The sequence below is a fragment of the Phyllostomus discolor genome, chromosome 12 (assembly GCF_004126475.2).
Source record: "Phyllostomus discolor isolate MPI-MPIP mPhyDis1 chromosome 12, mPhyDis1.pri.v3, whole genome shotgun sequence".
Taxonomy (NCBI): domain Eukaryota; kingdom Metazoa; phylum Chordata; class Mammalia; order Chiroptera; family Phyllostomidae; genus Phyllostomus; species Phyllostomus discolor.
Genome location: NC_040914.2, coordinates 35,796,947 through 35,820,489, shown reverse-complemented (window position 1 = coordinate 35,820,489; position 23,543 = coordinate 35,796,947). Strand labels below are relative to the sequence as shown.

Sequence of the window (23,543 nt, the reverse complement as noted above, 5' to 3'; positions counted from 1 at the left end):
TATTTCTGTCATATTTACATAGTGTAGTTTTTTTCCCTTCATTTACCATTTGAAAGTCTTATAATGAAGAGTTGTCTCTGTCATTTATTTAGTCACTTATTTATATTAGTACAGACCCAAAGATATTTTATTTTGTAGGTTATAATGTTATACTGTCATTATTTATTTTATTGCTCAGATCATCCAGCTTTGGCCATTGACAGCCCCTCTGGTTGACTCCTGTGTCCTTTTGACCTGTCTCCATTCTTTTTAAAGCACTTACTTTCTGGCACTGTGAGAGACCCGCCCAGGCTCAGCTTGTAGTTTACCTGTCCCAGTCCCGTCACTGTCTTCTTTCCCAAAGAGCCCTGGCCTTTATCGGAGGGTAGTGTTTAGACATCAAGATCTGGGTGCTGGGTGTGCTCACGGCTACCGAGGTGTCATTGTTTCTAGGCCTTCTCCATGGAGCTAAGGGTTACACGTGTGTGTGTGTATGTTCACATCTGTGACAGTTCTGTGACAGGGCCTGCGTGTCCCTAAATTCACTGGGCCGTGTGTGGCTGTGCTGCGCAATCTGCAGGGCTGCCTGGGACCGCCTGCTCGTTGGAGCATCATTCTGCACACCGAAAGTGAGGGTTCCACTCCCAGTCAGGGCATATACGCGAGGCAACCAATCGGTGTCTGTCTGTCTCTCCCTCCCTCCCTTCCTTCCTCTGTCTAAAGTCAATAAACATATCCTCAGGTGAGGACTGAAAAAATATATAACACAGGGCTAATGGGATTGATGGAGTTATGAGAACAAACTCAAAAACTTTGTCAGTGACACATTAAAAAGAAAGAATAGGAACCTGATAAACCTATTTAGACATGTCAAATGGTTAAGTAATAGTTAGATGTATAGCAAATACAGTATTTCTCTGTGAAAAACAAAACATGTTTGCTTACGCGAGTGAGTGTCTGAAGGCTTGTAAGTTACTGTGAAGTAGCCCTGGCCGGGTCGTGTTGTCCCGGAACCAAGGCTGTGGGCTCACTCTCGGTCCGGGCACGTGCAAGAGTCAACCGATGAGCGTATAAATAAGTGGAACAGCAAACTGATGTTCCTCTCCCTCGCCCTCTAAAATCAATAAATCAAAAAAAAAAAAACTCGTTGCGGAGTGGTGGATAGGCAGCTACCTCCGATCAGATGAGGCAGAACAGCAGGCGTGGGTGGCCGTGGCCCGGCGCACAGACGGCGCTCATTTTTATCTGAGGCTTTTCTCCCGTGGCTGACTGGCAGTTTGTTCCTCACTTCGGTAAGAATTTCTAAGTTTTTCCCATTTCCCTTTGGAACTCAGCCAGCTTTTTTGTGTTTGGTCCATTTTTGTTTTTAATGTTTGAATTTCTGATTCAGAGTGGTTTTTATATCCTCGAATACTTGTTTGAATATATTTAATTGTGTTTGAAGTAGGATTTACCTGTTCTTCTGCTTTGAGGTTGTTTTGGGGGTTTGAGGTTGTAGGGGGTTTTCCTCTGTTGATGTGCGTCGAATTCCTGACTTTCTGGATTTCACCTTTCCTTTGTTTATGTGTGTGGTACCGGGGTGTTTCACAGTATTCCTAGATTATGGGTGCCCTCTTCTGTCAGTATACAGCTGGCCAGCACTTGTGTGACTTCCAGTGTTGCAGTTCTCTTTGGTCTTACAACAGCTTAAATCTTCTCCTTTTTCTTTTTTCCCTTTACTCTCCATTCGCCAAAGGATGTTTCCCCTTCCGTTCGCCTGTTTTCTTCACCAGAAGCCGTGTGTTGCCAAGTTGTGCCCCTTTACCTGGCAGGTAGTGCCTTCCAGGGCTGCCTGCTCCCCCAGGCCACCAGAACTTTGAACCACACTTCCCAATTCTGGGGCTCCAGACCCCCTTCCAGTATTTCCAGATGTAGAGTGGGTTTAATGGTTTGGGTGGTCCTTGCAAATGACCCTTAGGCCCTTTGCTAGCCCCCTTGCCACCAAGCCTTGTGGCTGAGTAGGCTTAGGAAGGACTGCCTTGAGACATCAAATGTTGGAATTTGGTGAATTTTCTGTTTTCATTCACAGTTATTTCACAATATCAGCATTCTTTGTCTTTAGCTATGCTGAAAGTGTGGTTTTGTGTAAAATTTTCTTTTCCTTTGTTTTTTTTTCATATGGTTTAAGGAGATATTTTTGGAGTTACTTAGATATTCTGTGACCATTGTTCTAAAAAAAAAAAAGTCTCTACTTTTGGGGGAGAGTGAGCGGGAACCTATTGATTTTTGCCGGTGATTTTCACCTGGTGCACCATAGCACACCGGTGTGCTGCGAGAATTTTTAAAACATGGAGTGCCTGACTATTTGGTCAGGGCCACTGACTTCTTTTTCCTTAGATTGTCAAATTAAAAAAAATGACAACAGCCAATACAAGAATAGCCGTCTGGTGTGAATAAATCAAAATTATACCTCTTTTTTAAATCAGATCAGCAAAAAATATATTTGTTGGTGTGCTGCAGAATTTTGGTAATTAGTGTATGTGTGCCCCAAGGTGACCAAGGATGAAAATCGCTGGTTTATGCTGTCAGTGCTACAAAGCTTTTAGTTAAGAAAAGGCATGAGCAGTCACCTCCCACTGGTGATCTGGATGCCCCAGAACGTCCCCTGTATGAGAAATAAACTAACTAAATACAAACACTCTCACTGCATTTTGGTGGCACGCAAATACAGGTTCTGGGTGACTGCAGGAGCCGTGAGTGCTTTTTTCTCTGAAGCACGGCTGTTAATTCAAAGGTTTGTTTCTACAACGTGTAATGGGAATGCCTCGGTATTATTATAGCACGAATGAGTTATAGGCCTATATTCAGCCACAGGCTTCTTGGTACGTCTTTATTCTAATGGCAATTAACATGTGAAGTTTTTAGAACAGGCCACTTCTAAATTCAGGATTTAACTGATATTAACTTCTTTGAAAATTAAGCCACATGTACTTTTAAAAATTGTTTTTCTATCCTCTTTTGGTTTTCTCAGTTTTATTTTATGATCTTGATAATTGCCCTTTGATTATAATAAATGGTTAAGTGGGGGTTCTTCCCCGACTCTATACGCCTTACTTCATTTAATGAGGTGGCACTATGTCTGTTTGTTGTAGCTCACGTTAATTGGCCCTCTGTCTCTCATGCTTTTTAACATGAGAAATTTAACAAAAAGTTGGAATTATACGTGGGAATACTTTATGATTAGTTTCTAGAATTTAGTTGGTTAACATATTTACCTTTAAGCATTTCTTCTTCTAGAATTAAACACTTTTTTTTGTCAGTGTTTTATGTTGCTGGAGGAGAAATGGACTTGTATTTCTTTAAAAAGGAGCAGAAGCAGTGTGAGGAGGTGTCGGGCCCCTGGGACGTTCAGGGGACAGGGAGGGGGCAGGGCACGAGGGACAGTGGGCATTTCTTGGCTTTGGCGCACCGTCTTCTCCACCCGGGATTGTGTAAGAACCCGGCTTTTACCCCTTCCTTACCCAGGCTGGAGCTGCGCTTTACTCCAGTTGACATGATCAGTCTTGCCGTCTCTTATCTTCGCATTTCTTTGGTCACGCTAAACTCAAATGCTTTCCTGTTTCTGAGGCAGTGCGTAACCGTGTCCAGCATCTGCCCTGCACCCTGCTGTGCTCCTTTTGTCCACACTGCCCAGGGCGGTGTCCTGTTCCTCTTTCTCCTCCTGTGATCGGAGCAGCCCCTGGTTTGCTGCACATCACTGTCTTCCTTCAGGTGTCTGCCTCGGTGAGATTTTACTGACTTACAGGTAGTTTCTCGTGACTTGGTATTTATTTATTTATATGTTCATGAATTTTTGTAAGGCCTTAGCACTATTTTTTTTTCAATTTTAATATCAGATATTAAATGACTGCAAATATCATCCAAATCTTCTAATTTGGCTTTCGCTGTAATGTTTGCCTTTCTGTTTTTGTGAACAAAGTGATGAGGTTTTTTAATAGGAATGTTGTTAACGAATTGATTCCCACTGACATTCATGTGTTTCATCTGTCCATTTTCTGGGTTATTTCTTTACGATTGTATTACCCCTGCCCCCCTAAGTAATTATAATTATTGTGGTGATGATGCTGATTAAAAAGCCCAAGAGATTAGTTACCACTTACTGAGCTCAGACTGTACGCCAGGCACTGCGCAAAGCACATTATATGCTTATTTGATGCTCACAACTAAATTCAGAAAGGTTGTGGGCTGTTACCAGAGTGTGGGTGAAGACACCAAGACTTAAAAGACGATGCTGACTGTCCTCGGTCTGAACTTGCTGAAGTCGGAACCATATGCCGGTATGGAGAGCTTTCCGGTGTTGAGGGCTGGCTTTCGTAATGTGTGAATTTTGGATTTTTGTGTGTTCTCTGGTGGCGGCTCAGAAATTTACAGATTTATTCCTAAGTGGAATCATACAATATGTACTCTCTAGTGTTCGTCTACATAGATGTTTCTGTGATTGGTTCATGTGTGTTTCTGTGATTGGTTTGTGTTTCTGTGATTGGTTCATGAGTGTGTCCTATTAGTAGTTTGTTCCATTTTATGTCTATCCTGCAACTTCTCCGTTCACCTTCCATGGACACTTTGGTTGTTTCCAGTTTGGAGCCATCGTGAACAAAGCTTCCGTGTACATTTGAGTACAAGCCTTGGTGTGGACATAAGCTTTCATTATTCTTGGGCACAGACCAAGGAGTGGGATTTCTGGGTCATGTTAAGTGTACGTTTCACCTTACAAGAAACTGTAAAACTGCTTCCCGAAGTAGCTGTGTAATTTTACAGTCCCACCAGCAGTGAGAGTTTGTTTCTCCATATCTTCAGCAACGCTCTGTGTTGTCAGCCTCTTTAGGGTCAGCTATTTTAGTGAAAGTACACCAGTCCCTCCTTACGCATGGAGGGGCTGGAGTGGGGGATACATTCCAAGACCCCCAGTGGGTGTCTGAAGCCAGGGATAGCACCGGACTTACATATACTATGTTCTTTTCTGTGCATACTTTGATGAAGTTTAGTGTGCAACTTACTTACAGTAAGAGATTAGCAACAATAACTAATAGAATGATTCTGACAACATACATTAATGAAAGTTATATAGTGCAGTCTTTCTCAAAATACCCTATTGTGTTATACTCACCTTTCCACTCAAAGGAAGCACTTCAGGGCTTCTCTCTGGGGCCACCGCTACGTGAAATGAGGGTCACTTGAGCACAGGCTGTGATGCCAGCCAGTGTGTCTGGCAGCCTCGGGGTGACTGACGGGCGGGCAGCACATACAGTGTGGGTGGGTCACATCCCAGGCGGAGCAGAGCTGGGCAGCGTGAGATGGCATCACCCTACTCCGAGCAGTGTGCAGTCCAAAACCAACACCCTGTTTGTTTTTGGAATTTTTCATACCGCGACTGAAACCCCAGAAAGGGAACCACAGCTAAAGGGGGACTACTGTATACAGGCATCTCAATTGCGGTTTTAATTTGCATTTCTTCGAGTAATGATGTTGAACATTTTTTATTTACTTGTTGGTTGTTCATGTGTCGTCTTTGGTGAAATGTCCAAATCTTTTCCCCATTTTTAATTGGGTTGTTTGCCTTCCAATTACTAAACTATAAGACATCTTTGTATATTCTGAATAGAAGTTTTTTTATTTTTTTCATTCTCACCATTGTAGAACATTTCCTACCATGTGTGGCTTGATTTTTATCTTCTTATGGTGTCTTGGGAAAAGCGGAAAGTTTCATTTTTGAAAATGTGCTGTTTTTGAGTTTTTTCACTTATAGTACTTGTTTTTTGGTGGTCTTCATGGTACATCTTTGCCTCACATGCGACAGCAGACTTGTTGTTGTCGTGTGTTTACCTTTGGAAGTTTCACAGTTCAGCTTTTACATAGGCCTGTGATCCTTTTTGAATTAATATCTCTGAATGGTATGAGGTAACATCAAGATTCATCTATTCTCGCATTGTTTGTTGATAGGCTTTTCTTTTCCTGGTGACTGACCTTGGCACCTCTGATGAATTCAAATGACCGTATGTGTGTGAAGTTATTTCTGGATTCTCTGTTCTGTTCCATCGATTTATGTTCCCTGCCCCACACCCTTTATTTTGTTTTAAACACAGCATGCTGTATCCTCCCATCTTTATTTTTTTACAAAATTGTTTTAAATATAATACATTGGAATGACCTTTGTCAATTTCTACAAGAATGCTTGCTGGGGTTTCGATTGGGAGCGTGTTGAATCTGCAGATCAATGTGGGGAGATTCAGTGTCACAGTAACGTTGGTTGAGTGTTGTGGTCCATGAACGTGACCTCCCTCTCTCTCTAATTTCCCTAGGCAGTGTTTTCTAGTGTTCAGGTTAATAGTCTTGCATGCATATTGTTACATTTGTCTTTACATAATTCATACTTTTTGTGTTAAGGTGAATGGTATTTTATAAAAGTATAGTTTTGCATTTGTCATTACTTGTACGTAGAAATACGACTTTAAAAAATTTTTGATCTTGTATTCTCCACCCTTTCAAAACCAGCTTTTTATAAAGTTCCAGTACTTTATTGTAGATTTTTTGGGATTTACTGTGTATTGTCATGTCATGTGCAAAAAAAGAAGCAAGCTGTTTTCTTCCCCTCTTTGCAATCTGGATGCCTTTCTTTCTTTTTCCTACATCGCTACACTTGTCAGGATCTCCATCCAGTAAGATGGGGATTGGAAATGGTGAGAATGAGTGAGTACCCACTCCTGGTTTCCAGTCGTGGCGGGGTGGATGTTGTCTCTTACTATTACGTATGACGTTATCTGTAGGTTTCTGTGGACGTCTTTTATTACGTTGAGGAAGTTCCCTTCAGTCCTAGTTTGCTGGGAGGTTTCTCCCAGGAGAAAGGAATGGGTATTGTATCATGATTAGGTGCTTTCTCTACATCTCTTGAAATTAATCATGATTTTTCTTTAATATAGTATGTCAATGTGAATTACATTAATTGATTTTTGGGTACTAAACCAACCTTGTGTTCCCTGAGACAAATCCCACTTATATGTATTGCTGGATCAGACCTGTTAATATTCTATTAATGATATTTGCAAATATATACACAAATGATTCTGACATGTAGTTTCTTTTCTTGTGGTCTCCTTGCCTTGTTTTGGTATTGGTGTTATGCTGACCTCTTTAAATGTGGGAAATCTTTTCCCATTTCCTAAAAGATCTTGTGGAAGCCTGATTATATCTTTAGACGTTGGAAGAATCACTAGGGGAGCCATCTGGGTCTGGAGTTCTCTTTGTGGGAAGCCTTTTCACTTCGAATACAATGTGTCTATTAAATAGAGGGTTATTTAGACTTTCTTTGTGTGTCGGTTTTGATAATGTGCATGTTTCAATGAGTTTTGTCTATTTCATTTGTCAAATTTATTAGCTAAAATTGTCCTTAGTATTATCTTACTGTGCTTTTACTGTTCAAAATACCTCTCTTTCAGTTCTGATGCCAGTAATTTGTGTCTTCCCTTTTCTGTTCTTGACCAGTCTAGCTAGGGGTTCTTTGCAAAGAACCGGCTTTTGTTTTCATTGATTTTTCTCCATTGTTTATCTCTGATCTGTAACACCAATTACTCCTTTTATCATTTCCTTACCTCTGTGTTTCCTTTAATGTGGTTTTTTCACTTAGTTTCCTAAGGTGGAAGCTAATTTAGAACAATAGTGCTAAATTTTTAGTCTTTTCTAACAGACACTTAAAATTGTAAATTTCCAAGTATCCTTAGCTCCACCTCACATTTTTAGATAATGTGATTTTGTTGTCATTCAGTTCAAAGTATTTAAAAATTTCCCTCATTATTTCTTTGACCTGCGAGTTTTTGGAAAGTGTTAATTTCCAAATACTTTGAAAAATTTCCAATTTTTTCTGTTACTGATTTTTATTCTTTCATGGCCAGAAAAACGCTTTTATATTATTTCAGTTCTCATATTTTTCTTCATGTCTTATTTTATGGGTACAGTGCATGTTCTGTTAGGTCAGGCTGGTTCATAGTGTTGTTTGGGTCTTCCCTATCTTCCCTGGTTTTCCTCCTGCTTGTCTCACCAGTCGTCGTGAGGGGGCATCGCAACTTCCAGCTGCAATTACAGATTTATCGCTTTCTCCTCTTAGTTCCGTCAGTATTCAGTTAGGTGTTTTAACATTGTTATTGGCCGCCTAAATACTGAGGATTCTGTTGGATTTCTGATAACTTGACAGTTTAAGGAGTGTGATGTATGTCACTTTTTATACCTGTAATGCTCACTCTCCTGCAGTCTGCTCTGTGTCATACAGGAACTCCAGCTGTCTGAAGGTTTATGTGTATATATGTGGTATACCCTTTTCCATTTTATGTTTAACCTGTCCTAATCATATGGAGAGTTAGTATCTTTAACCAGTTTAACAGTGTCTGCTTTTAGTCTGATAGTCTCTGCCCTTTAATTGGGACATTTGACCATATATGTTTAGTGTAATTCATGTGGTTGGGTCTAAGTCTACCATCTTGCTATATATTCTTTTTTTTTTCGTTCTATCTCTTTTCATACCTTTTTTTGGATTGCATGTTTTTTTTAGCAATTCGTTTTATCTTTCTTGGTTCATTAGTTTTATTTTACTACTCTTCTCTCTCCCTCTCCCTCCCCGACCCCCATTGCTCTAGGGTTTCCAGCATGCGTTTGAACTCACCACCACTTACTTTCATCACTGTAATGAATGATGTGAGGTCCTTCCTCACATTACTAATTTTCCAATTTTCTTTTCCTCGTTCTTTGTTCTGTTTATTTTGTTCTACGTGATAATTACCTTATTGCCACCTTTGCTTTACACAGCCAAGCACGTCTTTAAAAAATTAAAAGAAAATAAATGGTAAACTCACGTATTTATCATTTCTGTTGGCCTTCCTTTGTGCAGAACTAGGTTTTCTGTCTCCTGTTTCTTCTTTCATAGTTGTATTTTTAGAGCACTTTTAGGGTTACAGAAACAGCAGATGTATTTTTAGAGCGCTTTTAGGTTTGCAGAAAGTATAGAGTTTCAGTGTACTTCCCCCCAACCCCCATCCCCCCTCACTCCACGTCCCCTATTATTAACGTGTGGCGTGGGTGCGGTGCATTTGTTACAACCGATGAACCGATGTTTGTGTGTTATGATAGTTACCTAAGTCCATGGCCGACGTCAGGGTCCACTCTGCTGTCCCCTTTCCTTCTGAAGAACTTCCAGCGTTCCTTGTCGCACAGGCCTGCTGGTGACAGGTTCTCAACTTTTGCCTGAAAGTGTCTTTATTTCCCCACCTGTGAAGGATATTTTTATTTTATGTAGATTTTCGTTTACAGCTTTTTTTTCCTTTCTAGCACTTTAAAAGTGTTGTTCCTTTGTTTTAAGCTTGTTTGCATTATTTTTGACAAGGAGTTTGTGGTAATTCTTATCATTTTTCCTCCATAGGTGTGTCTCCACCCCCCCCCCCCCCCCAACTTGGGCTGCTTTTAGGTTTTCTCTGTATTACTGGATTTCTGAGGTTTGATTATGATACGCCTTGGTACTGTTTCTTTGTGCTTAAGTTGTTTTTGTCCATTGAGTTTCTTGAATACACGGGTTCAGCTTTCCTCAAGTTGGGAACTGCCTGGGCTCTTATTTCTTCAGACATTTCTTGTCTTCCCACTCTTCTGGGGCTCCAGTTTTACACCATTTTTAGATTGCCCTTGATATTCTCACAGGTCCTCAATGCTCTTCTTTGTTTTGTTTTGTTTTGTTTTGCATCTTCAATTTAGGAATCTTTTTCCTGTTCTGTTTAATCTGTTGCTGAGTCTGTCTAGTTAGTTTTCAAAGTACTACCTTTTACATCTTTAGAAATCCATTTGATTCTTTAAAAAATAATTCTTTTATTCCTGTTTTTCTTTAATACTTTAATATGTTTATAATATTTTAAACTTTATATGTCTTTAAAGATATCATCTCTCGATTTCTGGGTCTGTTTTCTTTTTTTTTTCAGATTTTTCTCCTGGTAAGGATTACACATTTCTTTATTTTCTTATATTTAGTAAGTTCTGATTGACTCTTGGACATTCCTCACACCATTGTCTGAATTTTGTTGATTTCCTCAGGAGAGATTTAAATTCTGCTTTGGCAGGCTGTTACATTTCTTGTAGATCGTTTTGAGCCCTTCAGGGCTTGTTTTTAAACTTTATTCTGGCAGGTCTCGTGTAGCCTTTACTCCAGAAGCAGTGCAAGCAACGACTCTGCTTCAGCCGCCTCTGACTGCCCCAGGGTGTCCGGGGGATTGTTCTCCCTGCTGGTCAGGACTTGGGCGCCCCTCAGGCTTATGCAGTCCCTGGGAGTTTTGAGCCCGCTGCTTCCTGATCATCGTTCTTTGCGTGGCCTTGTGGAGTCTCACTGTATTCACGCACGCCATCGCATTCAATGAGAAACTTCATTGTCAAGTACGATGGCAGTTAGCCGCATATTGCTGCTGAGAGCTTGAATTTTGGCTACTTCAAATCTAAGTATGCTGTAAGTGTAAAACACACTGAGTTTCAGTCAGTTATATCCTGGAACGATAGTGTTTTGAGCATCTTGGGTTAAATGAATTATGTTGAAATTACTTTTGCCGGCTTTATTTTACTTTCAAATGTGGTTACTAGGAAATGTAAAATTAGTCTTATATTTTACGTTTACCTTATTACATCTGGGCAGAACTTCTCTAGAAGCCTCTGCAGACTTCAGGCACACTTTCCCTTCTTGCGCTCCGTGTCCCTGCCGCTCTGCCCCTGTGTCCCACCTCCTCGGCCTCCCTCACTGTCACTCCCTGTCTCTGCTCAGCCACATCCTGCCTGGCTTCCCCTTCCCGCCCCGCCTCCTCACTCCGCACTGAGACATTTACCTGTAGGGAATACTCACCCTTTTTGCAGGCGTCATGGTGCTGAGCTGCTTCTTGTCCAGTGTCTTAAAATTATAATTCTATGTATCTGACACATGTTTTAATTAAATTCAGTGGGAGGAGAGCATGTGTGGTACTAGTTACTCCATCACGGCTGCCAGCAAAATCTTCTTAAGGCATGAGTTCGATGCCCCTACATGAGAGCTGACCCTCATTTGAGTTAAAAACACGATTGCCATGAACCCAAGCTTCGATTACAAACTGAAATTCATATTTGAGCAAATAGGCAATTTTTATTGTGTTTATAGTTTTTTATGTTATTTTTTTCACTTGTTTCATTTTTGTCCTAATCTGGATTGACTTTAAAGCTGTTTATTTGCAGATAGAAACCCCGTTTCTTGGGGCCCTGCATTATGCTCAAGGTAGAGGTATTCGGTGAAGTTTTGATAATTTCTGACATCCAACAGTAATTTCCTTTATAAATATATTGAGTTGGGGTTTTTTGTTTATTATTTTTTATCATGATTTGAGGAGATGCTAAGGCTTTTAGGCCCTTGGAGTTTGAAACTAGACTCTTAACATCATGTCAGCAGTACTTTGGTCTCACTTTGCCTTCTAGCTTATTGGCACTCACTGATAGGCACTTAAATAGCAAGCTGGCGTAGCCAGGAGATAGGAATTAGGGAGCCAGTTATTTATTTTTGGTCATTCAGGTCTTCAGTTACCATCAACAGTTGTACTAGGTGTTGTCTGTTTGCTTGGTAAAGCCTAGTTGAAACGTTTGAGGAGAGGAGTTTGAACCTTGGTCATTCCATTTAACCCTTGTTAAAATGGACAGGTGGACATTGACAGGAACTTGTGCCACAAACAATACCTTCAAAGGTCTCATTTGTTTCAGAGTGCCTTCTTTAAAAGTTTTTTTTTTTTTTTTACCATGAGGTTTTTGTGCTATTATCTTGTGTAATTTTGTTTGTGGTAACCATCACGTAGAAATTTAAAATGTATCTTACAGGTTATTGAGAAGTCATCAGTGCTGACCATTTTTGCCCACCACAGGCACCCGCCTGTTATGTGTCAGGGTGTCTGTCATGCGGGTGTGGGTGTGCAGTGTATATCCGTGTGTATCAGAAGCTGCTCGGCTGTGTCGGCCCTCTGAGACTGAGGTTTGCACTGCTCTGCTCTGCTTGGAAGCTGTTGCTACAGGGTGCATTCGTTTTTTCACTAATTGAATTCATTCAAAAGCAGCATTGCTTGAACTGTGGTTAGGCGTAGCTGTTAAAGCATGCCTGAATTCTCATCCTGGCCTCACCACTTCACTAGCTTAGCTGCGTGACCTTGGCAAGCTGCTCCTTAGTGTTTCAGTTTCCTCCTGAGGATAACAGTGAGGTTATTGTTGGTTTTACATCAGTTAATACATGGAAAGTAATTAGGAAACTGATTAGCAGATGATAAACACTTAGATGTTACTGCCGCTGTTCTTACTATGATTACATTAGGTCTTCCCTGATACCTTTTCTCACGTTTAGTCTCCTCCCAATGACGATATGTCACCCTCCCTTGCTTTATTTTTTATTTTTTTTTCTCATGAAGAAATTTTCACTGATTTGCCGTATCCTCCTTCGGTGGGGAAGAAACTTGAACAGAGTGATTGCCTCTACGGTTGAGGCGATGGCTTGTGGTCCAGGTTAATTACAAGGGGAGGGAGCTAGGGAGGTGGTCGGGGCGTTCAGGAGGCGCAGCAGTTGGGGGTGCAGGATGTCTAGCCCTTGCCTGGACGGAAACATCGCAACTTGGAGGCTCAGTGTGTGAAATTCGCTTATAACTGGCCGCAGCACTAACACTTTAGTTGTAGTTTTCGAAGGTCAGAGTGTGTTTCACTGTAGGTAATTATAAAAGAACTACAAAAACTTGGCTTTTAGAATATTGCCTTTTAGCAGCCGAGCACTGTGTACAAAACACAAGTTACCAATAACAGTTCATGTACAGAGTTTAGGGATGAATTTGATGTGAGAATATGCACTGCAATGTGTAACCATCAGATTTGTGTTTAATCATTTATTTGCCATGGGTTGAATCGCTGACCTTTAATTCCTGTGGTGACACAAAGCGGTTGCTAAAGTCCATGATAAAATAATTAGTTTTGTGCAGATCGAAGGCCCCTGAAGAGTAGTGTTACTTTGAATTACTGGGTTTTAGAAGTTGGTAAGTAGTAAAACTGTATTTGAGGAGTTTTTCCTTTCTGCATTTCTTACAATTAGGTTAAAGGCTGAAACTGACTTTTTAAAGCTAGCTCTTGCAAAAAAGGCTTATTTGAGTATGCATATGTGTACTTTAAAATTCAAGCTTTTGATAACTTAATTTGTTGATATAAAAGGAATATGGAAGTAGGAAAGATGAAAAAGTTATTTCAAACAGAAATAACATTACAGTATCATAGTAATTAGTACTGTTGACTCAGATTCAAAGGATTAGTGTTTCTGTGGAGAAATGATGATTTTCATTTGATGAAGCAGATTCACTTGAGGGATTGGCAGAATTACCCAGTCATGCAATTCTAAGTTATTGGATTAGTATCATAATGGATCCTGGCTGGTTGGGGTACCATCTTTTTTCCCTTTCTGCTAAATGTCTTGCTGTTATTTCCAAGCAAAAAAGTAGCAGGACTAGATTATTCTTCATGCACTAATCCATTGGTTAGTATTCACCAGTGTTCCTTTATTAATGTGAGTTATTGACATTGATCAGTTTTATATAAACTTTTGGCATTTTATGGTCATTGTTTTTATTTTATGTTCCCTTTAAAAGATAAAACTGCAATTATATACTTTGGGTATGAATACAAACATTTATGGCAATAGAGATCACTGGCCCTGTTGACAGTTTTCTTTCCAAATGAGAACATAGTACAGTAAACATTTTCAACTATTTTATCAAAACATAAATTCAATAGTCCATGTGTACCAGGTAAATATAAAGCATTATGTACCAAGTAAATAGAAAGCATTATCATGCGATACAGAGGATAGGAAAGTGGAACCTAGGAAACCAATTTGTGACTCTTGGAGTGCATAGAATACTACTGAACATCTGAGTAATACTCCCCCAAAAAATGGATTAGTGAAATTAGAAATGTTCAATTGGCTAACATTATGCTTTTATTAACCAAATAAACAACTGACCTTTTTTTTTTTTTAACTTTTAGAGGGAGGGGAAGGGAGGGAGGGAGAGAGAGAGGGAGAGAAACATCATTGTGTGTTAGCCTCTCATGCGCCCCCTACTGGGGACCTGGCCCACAACCCAGGCATGTGCCCTGACTGGGAATCAAACCAGTGACCCTTCAGTTCTCAGGCTGGTGCTCAATCCTCTGAGCCACACCAGCCAGGGCAAAAACAGCTGACTTTTAAAAACATTTTATATTATTCAGCAAGGATTTGTGGAGCTATCTGCCAGGCATCATGTTATTGTTGGAATTTATAATAATGAAATGTATATTTAATTATATGTTAGTTAAGAACAATTACTAACCTATCTCTTATTTTTCTCTTTATTAGGGAATTGCATTTCGTGAAAAAGAGAGACGAGAATTTTCTGCAAGGATCACATCTAAGTGCACTTTCTGTTGAAACATTTCTAGTAAGACACTTTTCATTTTTCTGTGATATGTAGTAAACAAATACAGTGGAAATGCTTTGTCAAAACACTTAACTTTGGGAGTTAAATGTAATCCATTCAGACTGTCTTGCGAGTTTGAATGACAGTCATTTTGGAGTTTATTTTGGGAATTAATGTAGATGGAATTAAGGACAATTTATAGAATCAAGTTGAAGTGCATGAGACATTATACAGATAATGTCTCATATATTTTGTCTGCCTCTGCTCAGATAACACCAGGTCTTTCCACTTTGACACATCCATGTCAATTACCCTTGTTTTTTTAAAAGAGAAGAAAAAGATCTAAAGTAGGTGGTTCATATGTAATAATAATTAGGAGGAAGGGAGGATTTGAGGATATTGCATAAGCTAAGGAAGAGGTTTTCAAATGATGGACAAAGTGGAAAAATCTGGCCCTATTTCCTGAAAGCTGGGAAGGGTCAGTGAAAAAATTAAGCTAATTTAAGCAGTGCTTTAAAATGTGGACTCTTTTTGTCGCCTTATATCATAGGCCCATAATTGCAAAGCCCTATAAGCTATTTTGATGCAAAAACTTAATTGGTCTAGGTTAATGGTTCCAATATGCTAGTAAGATATGTAGTTCCACTCAGAAGTTTTCATGAGTGAAAGAAACCTCACCTGAAGTCTACCTTTTTTTTAAAAAAAAAAATGGAAACAAATTATACTGTCACTAGACTATTTAAATGTAATGTAAAAAATAGTTTGGGTATGCTATAATAAGTAATCATTAACATTTTAAATATTAGATACCATTGATTAAGCCTGATTTTGTCAGTAAAAAACTTGGGGAAAGTACTCAAGATATTTTTTTTGTTCTTGTTATTTTAAGAATAGTTTTGCTATTTAACATAAGGTCTAATTTTTAACTTGAATAATTAAATGTTAGAAAGTACTTTCATGAACTTAACAAAATGAGTTCCTTGTTAAAATACTGTATTCCAATATCAGTTTCTTGTGGCTATATATTTTTACTGTTAAAGTTTGAAAAACAGCCCATTTTATGATACCCTTCAGTTTGGGGAACTAGGAGAAAAGGCATTTTTTTTTTTTTCAATTGAAGCCAAGTATTTTTCAGTCCAAAACTTACATCTGTACAGGCAGGATGGGAATAATGAAGTTTACTTTACATTTTAAAGTATAAACTTTGGTTAGTCTTGTGTAAATTTTTGAATGTCTATTTTTCTTTTAAAAAAAAATCTAACTTACACTTCTCATAAGTTCCTTTTGTTCACTAACTGCTCAAAACCAAGTGATTTGCGTCAAAGCCGTAGGTATTTAGCCATCCTCATGCCCACGGCTCAGAACTCGGCAGGTTCTCTGAACCTTGGTAATGGCTCTGTGCGTAACTTCAGCTTTGACGTTGTGGGTTGTGTTTAAGTGTTAGGGAATTCTTCTCTATGATGCTTCCTTCTCTACACTCGAGGCTGTAGACAATGTCGTAACTTATTCTTCATGGCAGGGTCACATTAGTTGATAGCGCTCTTCAAGATTTATGCCTTCTGATTTTCTATTTATTCCAGTAATTGCTGACTGAGGTGTATGGAAATCTTCAACTTGAATTATGGATTTGCCTGTTTCTCCTTTCACTTCTTGGTTCATGTATTTTGAAGGTTTATTATTAAGTGCATACATATTTAGTTTTTCTAATGTCTTCTTGATGAATGGGGTCCAACTATCTTGAAATGTCCCTCTTTATCTCTACTAATACGCTGTGCAATATCCAGTTTCTGAAACAGCATGCGTAGTTTCTGACAGAAGATCTGGTGTGCTCTTATTTGGTATCCCCATATGTAAATTTTTTTTGGACTCTCAAGACTTTTGCAATGATTGTTTTAGTCATTTGATTAGAGTGTGTCTTAGTATGGTTTTCTTGGAGAAAATACTACTTAGATTTTATTTTAATGTTTTTACAACAAAATTTGGAAATGCAGCTGATATTTCTCAAATGCTCCACTTGCCCCAGCCCCTCCTTCCCTCCCTCCCTCCCTCCCTCCCTTCCTTCCTTTGACATTCTAGTTACACTTTTGGTGTTATCTCTCTTGGCTCTTATATGCTTTGATTCTTTAAAAGTTCTAGTCTTCTCTGCTTTATTTGGAGGGTTAGCATGGTCATGTCTTCAAGTTTACCGGTCTTTTCTTCTGCAACATATACTCTGTTCTTAATCCCACCCAGTGCTTTATTTGTTTTTTTTTTTCCCTAATTATTTTTCATCTCTAGAAGTATTACTTCTCCCAGTTCTCTCCTTATCATGCTATTTTCCCTTACCTTTTCCAGCATATAGGGCTTATTTATAATCATTGTTTTAGTGCCCTCATCTATTAACTCCATGAACTTTATTTTTCCTGGGTTTCTTTATATTGATTGACTTTTCTTATTATGGGCTACATTTTCCTCTTTTCCATTTCTTTAGTTTATGTTTGTATGCTGCACATTGTGATTTCATATGATGGGCGAAGGAATTATTTGTATTTTTTGGATAGTGTTGAACTGCCTCTTTGTACAGATGAAAATAAATTACTTGGTATCAGCTGAATTCTTCTGAGTCTTCTTTTTAAGCTTTGTCAACATTGGTCCAGAGCAGCCTTTACTGTAGAGTTAATTTAGTCATCCATCGAGGTAATGCCTTTCTGAGGGTTAGAATCCATGCCCTTTTGAGGATTATTCTCCATTCTAAGTGCAGTTGACCCATGGACAACATGGGTGTGAATTGCACGGGCCACTTTCACGTGGAGTTTTTTTCAGTCGGACACCGTTCAGTTGCCCTTGCTGCTCAGCTGACTGCAGCTCACCCAACGCGTGCAGGTCAGACCTGTTGTTTCCGGATGAACTTGGTGACTGGGAACCAGTGTAAGCGGAGGGCCAATGGTAGTTATGTGTGTATTTTGGAGGGAGGTTGGTGGTCCAGCTCCCACATTTTTAAGGTTCAGCTGTAACCCCAATTGGCATTTTTTAGAAAGATTTTATTTATTTATTTTTAGAGAGGAAAGGGAGGGAGAAAGAGAGAGAGAGAGGGAAACATCAATGTGCGGTTGCTGGGGGCCGTGGCCTACAACCCAGGCATGTTGCCCTGAATGGGAATTGAACCTGCCATGCTTTGGTTCGCAGCCCGCGCTTAATCCACTGAGCTACGCCAGCCAAGGCCCAGTTGGTATTATTAAAATTTTGTTAGTTTGTCTGTTTTTGTGTTGTGTTTTAAGGGAAATTTTACGGTCCAATAACAGCTCATAGTTCTGTACATACACTATCACGTTATCTGCAGATAGTGACAGTTTTACTCCTTCCTTTCCAGTTTGGATAACTTTTGTTTCTTCTGGTCTGATTGCTGTGGTTAGGATTTTCAGTACTGTGTTGAGTAGGAGCGATGAAAATGGACATTCCTGTCTTGTGTGTGATCTTTAGTTTTTCCCTGTTGATTGTGATGTTAGCTGTGGGTTTATCATATATGGTCTTGATTACCTGTGGTATGTTTCCTCTACTCCCACGTTGCTGAGAGTTTTTATCATAAATGGGTGCCAGATTTTGTCAAATATTTCCTTTGCATCTGTATTGATATGACCATATGATTTTTATTCATTCAAGCTTAGGTAGTATTGCAAAAGATGATCAAAGCAGGAGGACTTTCCGCACTTACTACTTAGCTATCTCCAATAATTACTCCCCTGAAGTAGTGCCCCAGAGATAAAGAGAAGAGATACACAGCCTGGGAGAAGGTCAGTACGTCCACGGACACTTGCTTTATGACAAATTGGCACTTTAATAAGAGTATCAGGGAGAATATCATTCAATAAATCATGGTGGAACAATTGGTGATCCATAAAGAAGAAAATGACCCATGCTCCATACCATATGCAAAAGTCAATTTACTATTGATTGAGCATCTCAACGTGAAAGGCAAAAATTATAAAATTTTAGAAGCTAATACGAAGAGAACATTTTTATAATCTTTTGATAGGCAAAGAGTTATTAAAGAGAAATAAAAACCGCTAATATAAAACAAGTGATGAACTTGATTCCCTGAAAATTAAGAAATTTTTTTCTTGCAAAGTCGCTTTTAGGAGAGCAGAGAGAGGCAAACCAAAGTGGAAGAGCGTGTTAGCAATACGTAACGTGGGCAGAAGGCACATGTCAGAACATTCAGAGTGGCTCTGCAGATCAGTGTGACAGACAATCCAATTGAGAAACCTGCAAGAGACGGGAAAAGGTGCTTCATAAAATAATCCAAATATCTAAAAGATATGTGAAGGTGCTTCGCCTCATTAGTAATATGGGGAACACAAGTTAAAATCGCAAAGAGACTCTGTCATAAGCAACTAGAGTGGCTAAAAGGAACAAAAGTTCTAGTTTTGGGTAGAATAAGTTATGGAAATTCAGTGTACACTGCTGATCGGAATGTATGTTATTGCAGCTACTTTAGGAAACTTTTTTGATGTTCACATGTCCTGTGACCCAGTAATTTCTTACCATGTGTATAACCTTGAGAGTAATGCATGCTCACTCGTACTAAGAGTTGTGTTAATAGTACTGGTAGCAGCAGTATTTGTGATAGCCTCAAATACAATACATTGTTCATTAGCAGTTGCCTAAAATTGCAATATAATCATATAATGTAGTAAAAATAGATGAACTACAGCTACAGACTCATACAGGTGAATATCGAATACATTTCTCAAAAAAAGCCAGAAATGAAGGAATTCATAACTTGTGATTCAACTTATATAAAGATGAAAAAACACAAATTAAACAGGTAAAATGTTTGTATTTTATATTTATATACATTATGTATTAACAGTTTCTAATTTCATTGCTTGCCTATTCTCTATACTTTTTTCTATGCTCCTTATCATATTCATTTAGAAATCTTATTCCGAGTGTAATGGTACACCCCGAATCAAGTTTATCTTTATAAATAAAGATAAGGTTAGAGCTAGAGAAGCTTTCATATACAGGTTTGATTTGGGTGATATAAGGTAACAGTTTTTAGTAAATGGTATTTGAATCATACTGTAGAAAACCGAGATGATTTCCGCAATGATAATATATCTTTTATACATGATGTAATTATGGGCAATGCTCCCCCGCCCCAGCCCCACCCCCTGCCCGAAATCATGACAAACAGAAAGGTGTTTGGGATGGGCATGAGGGTCTCCATTTTACAGGGAGGGAGTGTTAATACTGAAAGTGTGTTGGTGGTGCTGAAGGACTAGAATGTCATTTTCATTTCCACACCTTGCCTTGCCACGTCCTCTATGTCCCTTGCGTGTCCCGTGTGAAGACCAGACGTTGCTGTTATGTGGGCTTAATTAATCTGGTCATGAAAGGTCATGTGTGGACGGGCAGTAGTCTTAATAAGGGCAGTTTACAAAGTCTCCTTTCTAATCATGATTTTAATAATACTGTGCCTATCTCCAAGGAGCCCAAGGTGCCCTGTGGTTACATCCTGTGGGGCGCAGAAAATAACTTTCCTCCCAGCTTCTCCGAGTTCTTTTAGCTGGGCTAATAATCAAATTAACAGGAGACAAATTAACAGGAGAAAATGCCCCAAATTTATTGCAGATGTACGTGTGAGGGTGCCGTAAAATAATTAGACCCAAGGTGCATTGGGCAGTTGAGGTGTAAAACCATCTTGGAGAAAGGAAAATGGGGCAGGGGTCTGGGGCTTCATGGGGGCAGTGAGGGACACACGGGGAGCAGCGAAAGGGCACAGAGATCGTAAGCACGTTCCTGCTGGGCAGCCCAGCAACAGTGGGACACAGAGGGGACGTGTAAGAGCAGACTTTGATTGGATCCTGCCTGTTCGTCACCCTGCATTCAAATAGGCTACGTGACTATGCCAAGGGTAATGCGCTCATATCCCCTTCCTGAATCAGGTTCTCTCTGAATTCCTTTAGGCAAGTAAGGGGGAGGGGCAGAGGTTCTTTGAGTCTTTCGTTTCTTCATAACCAGCCTAAAGCCAATATCCTGAACGGCATATTTGGGGTGGCGAAACTTTGGTCCCTTCGGTCCTCCTCAGTTTGAGCTGGGTGCTTGCTTCCTTGGTAGCACTGAGTTGAGGTAGCAAAAAGTGAGTCCTTGAAAAACCATGTGACATGTTATTGGGCTGGCTACCTAGAAAAAAATATAATTGTACAGACTGGCCATTCTGATAAAAATTTTGAACTTATAATGTCTTTTTTAGTCAGTAGTCTGGATTATTTAACATGATTAACTAATACTTTATATACTTTTTAAATAAAGGTATGTCTTGCTTTAAGGAAGCACAACTTAAAAAAAAACTTCACTCTACCCATACAATTAAATGAAGGGAGTGATACTGGCATTAAAACATTGCTTCTAGTTTCTGTAACATTTAGTTAACTTCTGTAGCAAATTTAGGATGATATGTTACTGGCCAATAATTGTGACCAACACATAATTTTTAGCACTGTATCACACATTGTGTAAAACAAGACGTATATCAATTTCTCTAGAAGGAATAGGCTCTTAACGTTTCACACTATGCCTTTCCTCTAATCTTTTAGCATTCAGCTTTACAGTGTCCTTAATCTAAAAACATAGGGTCAAAGCATACACAAATGCACCACCTGGTATTAGAGAAAACCAGATAAAGATAGAAAGATACTGTATTTAAACCACTTTAGTTTTTCGATTTTACCTAAAACATTCATATAATAAGCACATGGTAAGAAGTGATACATTGGTGTAGCATCAGGCAAATCCACCAGTACTCAGTATTTCAGTGTTCCTAGCTTTTGTACTCACCTTTTTCACACCTTTGGAGGTGTGAGAGCCAGGCCACAGCTAGCCTTGGCAAAGCTAGAAGAAGGCTCCTATCCTAGTTTTAGGTGGATGCTGCCCTCTGTTAGGGTTTGGGAGGCTAAGGGAGTGCAGAACAAACTGGCTTTCAGTCCCCATTCGCCTTCCCCTGGCTCTACACCCACGGGCAGGGTTCAGCCTCTGCTCTTGTTCGTAGTGAGTTTCAGTCGTAATGAGTTCTCCCCCATCTTCTGACAGGTTTGTGGAACATGTCTTGTGCTGGGCAGAATGTTTGTTACAGCACCCAGAATGCTTCAAGTGGGTTCTTTTAGCTACTAAGGATTGTTTTCTCAGTGCTGTCTGTCTGTCTTGAATCAGATGCTAGTGTTTTGAAATTTACCTGAAATTTATAACAAGCTAATATAAGTCAGGACTTTGTAAAATTAATTTTGAACATTTGTTCCTTTATGAATGTTACATACATACAGCAAAACTGCATTTATATTCAAAGTAAAGTGATTTTGTTGTGGTTGAATCGTTTCTTTAAATGGTGACTAACAGCCATCATTGTGTCCATCATTGTATTTTAAAAATATGTAATTGGATACAGCATGTACAAATCAGGTACTGTTCTGGCTGAAGTGACATCTTCAGTTATTTTCCATAAAACATAGTTTAATGATAGTCTTACATTAATTCAGAATCTGAATTTCTGCCTGGACTTAATTGTTGGTAAACACTAATGGAAACAACTGTTTTTAGAGGGCACAAAGAAAATTTTTTTCATGTTAAGAGTAATTGGAAAACAATTCTGTAAGGTCAAAGAACCTCTGATTGCATTACAAATTACAGTAAGATAGTTTCCCTCAACTTTGGCAAAGAGCATGAGCATGAGTGGTTTTTTGTGTGTTTTATAAGGGACTATAGTGCCTAATTGTATGTGTGTCTGCCTGTGTGTGAGTAATGTCGCATTCTACAGTACTGAAATTGGGATTAAAATGATTTGGCATTGCTTGACTCTGATTTTTCAAGGAGATCTTCTAGCAAAGTGGGTAGCCTCCAGGGTTTCTTGTTTGTTTGGGTAGTGTTTTCCCCCGTCTAGTAGATGACAGTTAGATGGCCCAGGGTGTTCATACTCAAATGCCGTAAACTTTTCTAATTACTTTTTTAAAGAATTGAGAGTCTCTGAAATCAAGAATCGTATAGCTCTGGCCAAGTGACTCAGGGCTGGAGCGTCATCCCATTCGGTCTCCAGTTGGGATACATTTCTAGGTTGTGGCTTTGACCCCTGGTGGGGGCACATGTGGGTCTTTGTCTTTCTCTTTCCCCTCCTTCTCTCTCGAAAATAAATAAAAAACATGTACTTTCGTGAGGACTGAAAAAAAAACCCAGTCATATAGAATGCTACTGGGGAAATCTGTAGTGAAATTGAGAAAACAGTTCTTTGCTATAGCAACAAAAGAATAAAATGATTAGGGATCAATTTAGCAGAAGTGTGGCACCTGCACACTGAAAACTGCACAGCGCCATTGAAAGAAATGAAGGAAGGCCCAAGTAAATGCAAAGGCGTGCTGTGTTTACGGATCACAATACTTACTATTAATTATTATGATTGCATTACTCCTCAAACAGACTGAATGCAATCTATGTCAAAATCTTAGCTTCCTTTTTTAGCAGGAATTGATAAGCTGATCCTAAAAGTTACACGGAAGTCCCAAATGCCCAAAATAGATAAAAAATAACCTTTCAAAATAATAAAGCTGAGGACTCCCACTTCCTGCTCTTGGAAGTTAGACAAAGCCGCAGCAGTGAGGCCAGTGTGGCTCCGGCACAGGGATGGACCTAAAGATCGGCGGCATCAAGTTGAGAGTCCAGAAATGAACCCTTGCAGTGAAGGCCAGCTGATTGTTGGCGAGGTTGCCAACACCATTCACTGAGGGAGACTAGCCCTTTAAACAAGTGGTGCTGGGGTACCTAGATGTGGACATGTAGAGGAATGAAGTTTGTTTTTTGTACTTTACACTACATACAAAAATTGGCTCAAAATAGATGGAAGACTTCAGTGTAGGAGCTAAAACCATGTTAGCTTACAGCTTCGTGACCTCGCACTAGGTGGTGGTTCCTTAGATATGACACCGAATGCACAACCAGCTGAAGAAGAAGTAGGTATAATGGCCTTCGTCAAAATTAAAAACTTCTACGCTGCTTCCAGGGACGCTATCTCAAGACAGTGAATAAAGAGCCTGCTGAGTGGGAGAATATATT

The 23,543-nt window shown here is 39.4% G+C and overlaps 1 protein-coding gene across 7 annotated transcripts in view; it reads left to right on the top strand.

The window, feature by feature from the left end:
* MEF2A (myocyte enhancer factor 2A) overlaps positions 1-23,543 on the top strand; it is a 102,020-nt gene that overhangs the window by 12,076 nt on the left and 66,401 nt on the right. For 5 of the 7 annotated variants that reach the window (XM_028502252.2, XM_028502254.2, XM_028502253.2 and 2 more), the window contains exon 2: positions 14,405-14,486. The exons of 1 other annotated variant lie outside the window; for it this stretch is intronic. The gene's annotated coding sequence lies outside the window, so the exon portion shown is untranslated. Of the gene's footprint in view, positions 1-14,404; positions 14,487-20,594; positions 20,607-23,543 lie in introns of those variants that run through there. One more of the 7 variants, XM_036012960.1, reaches the window with a different exon arrangement.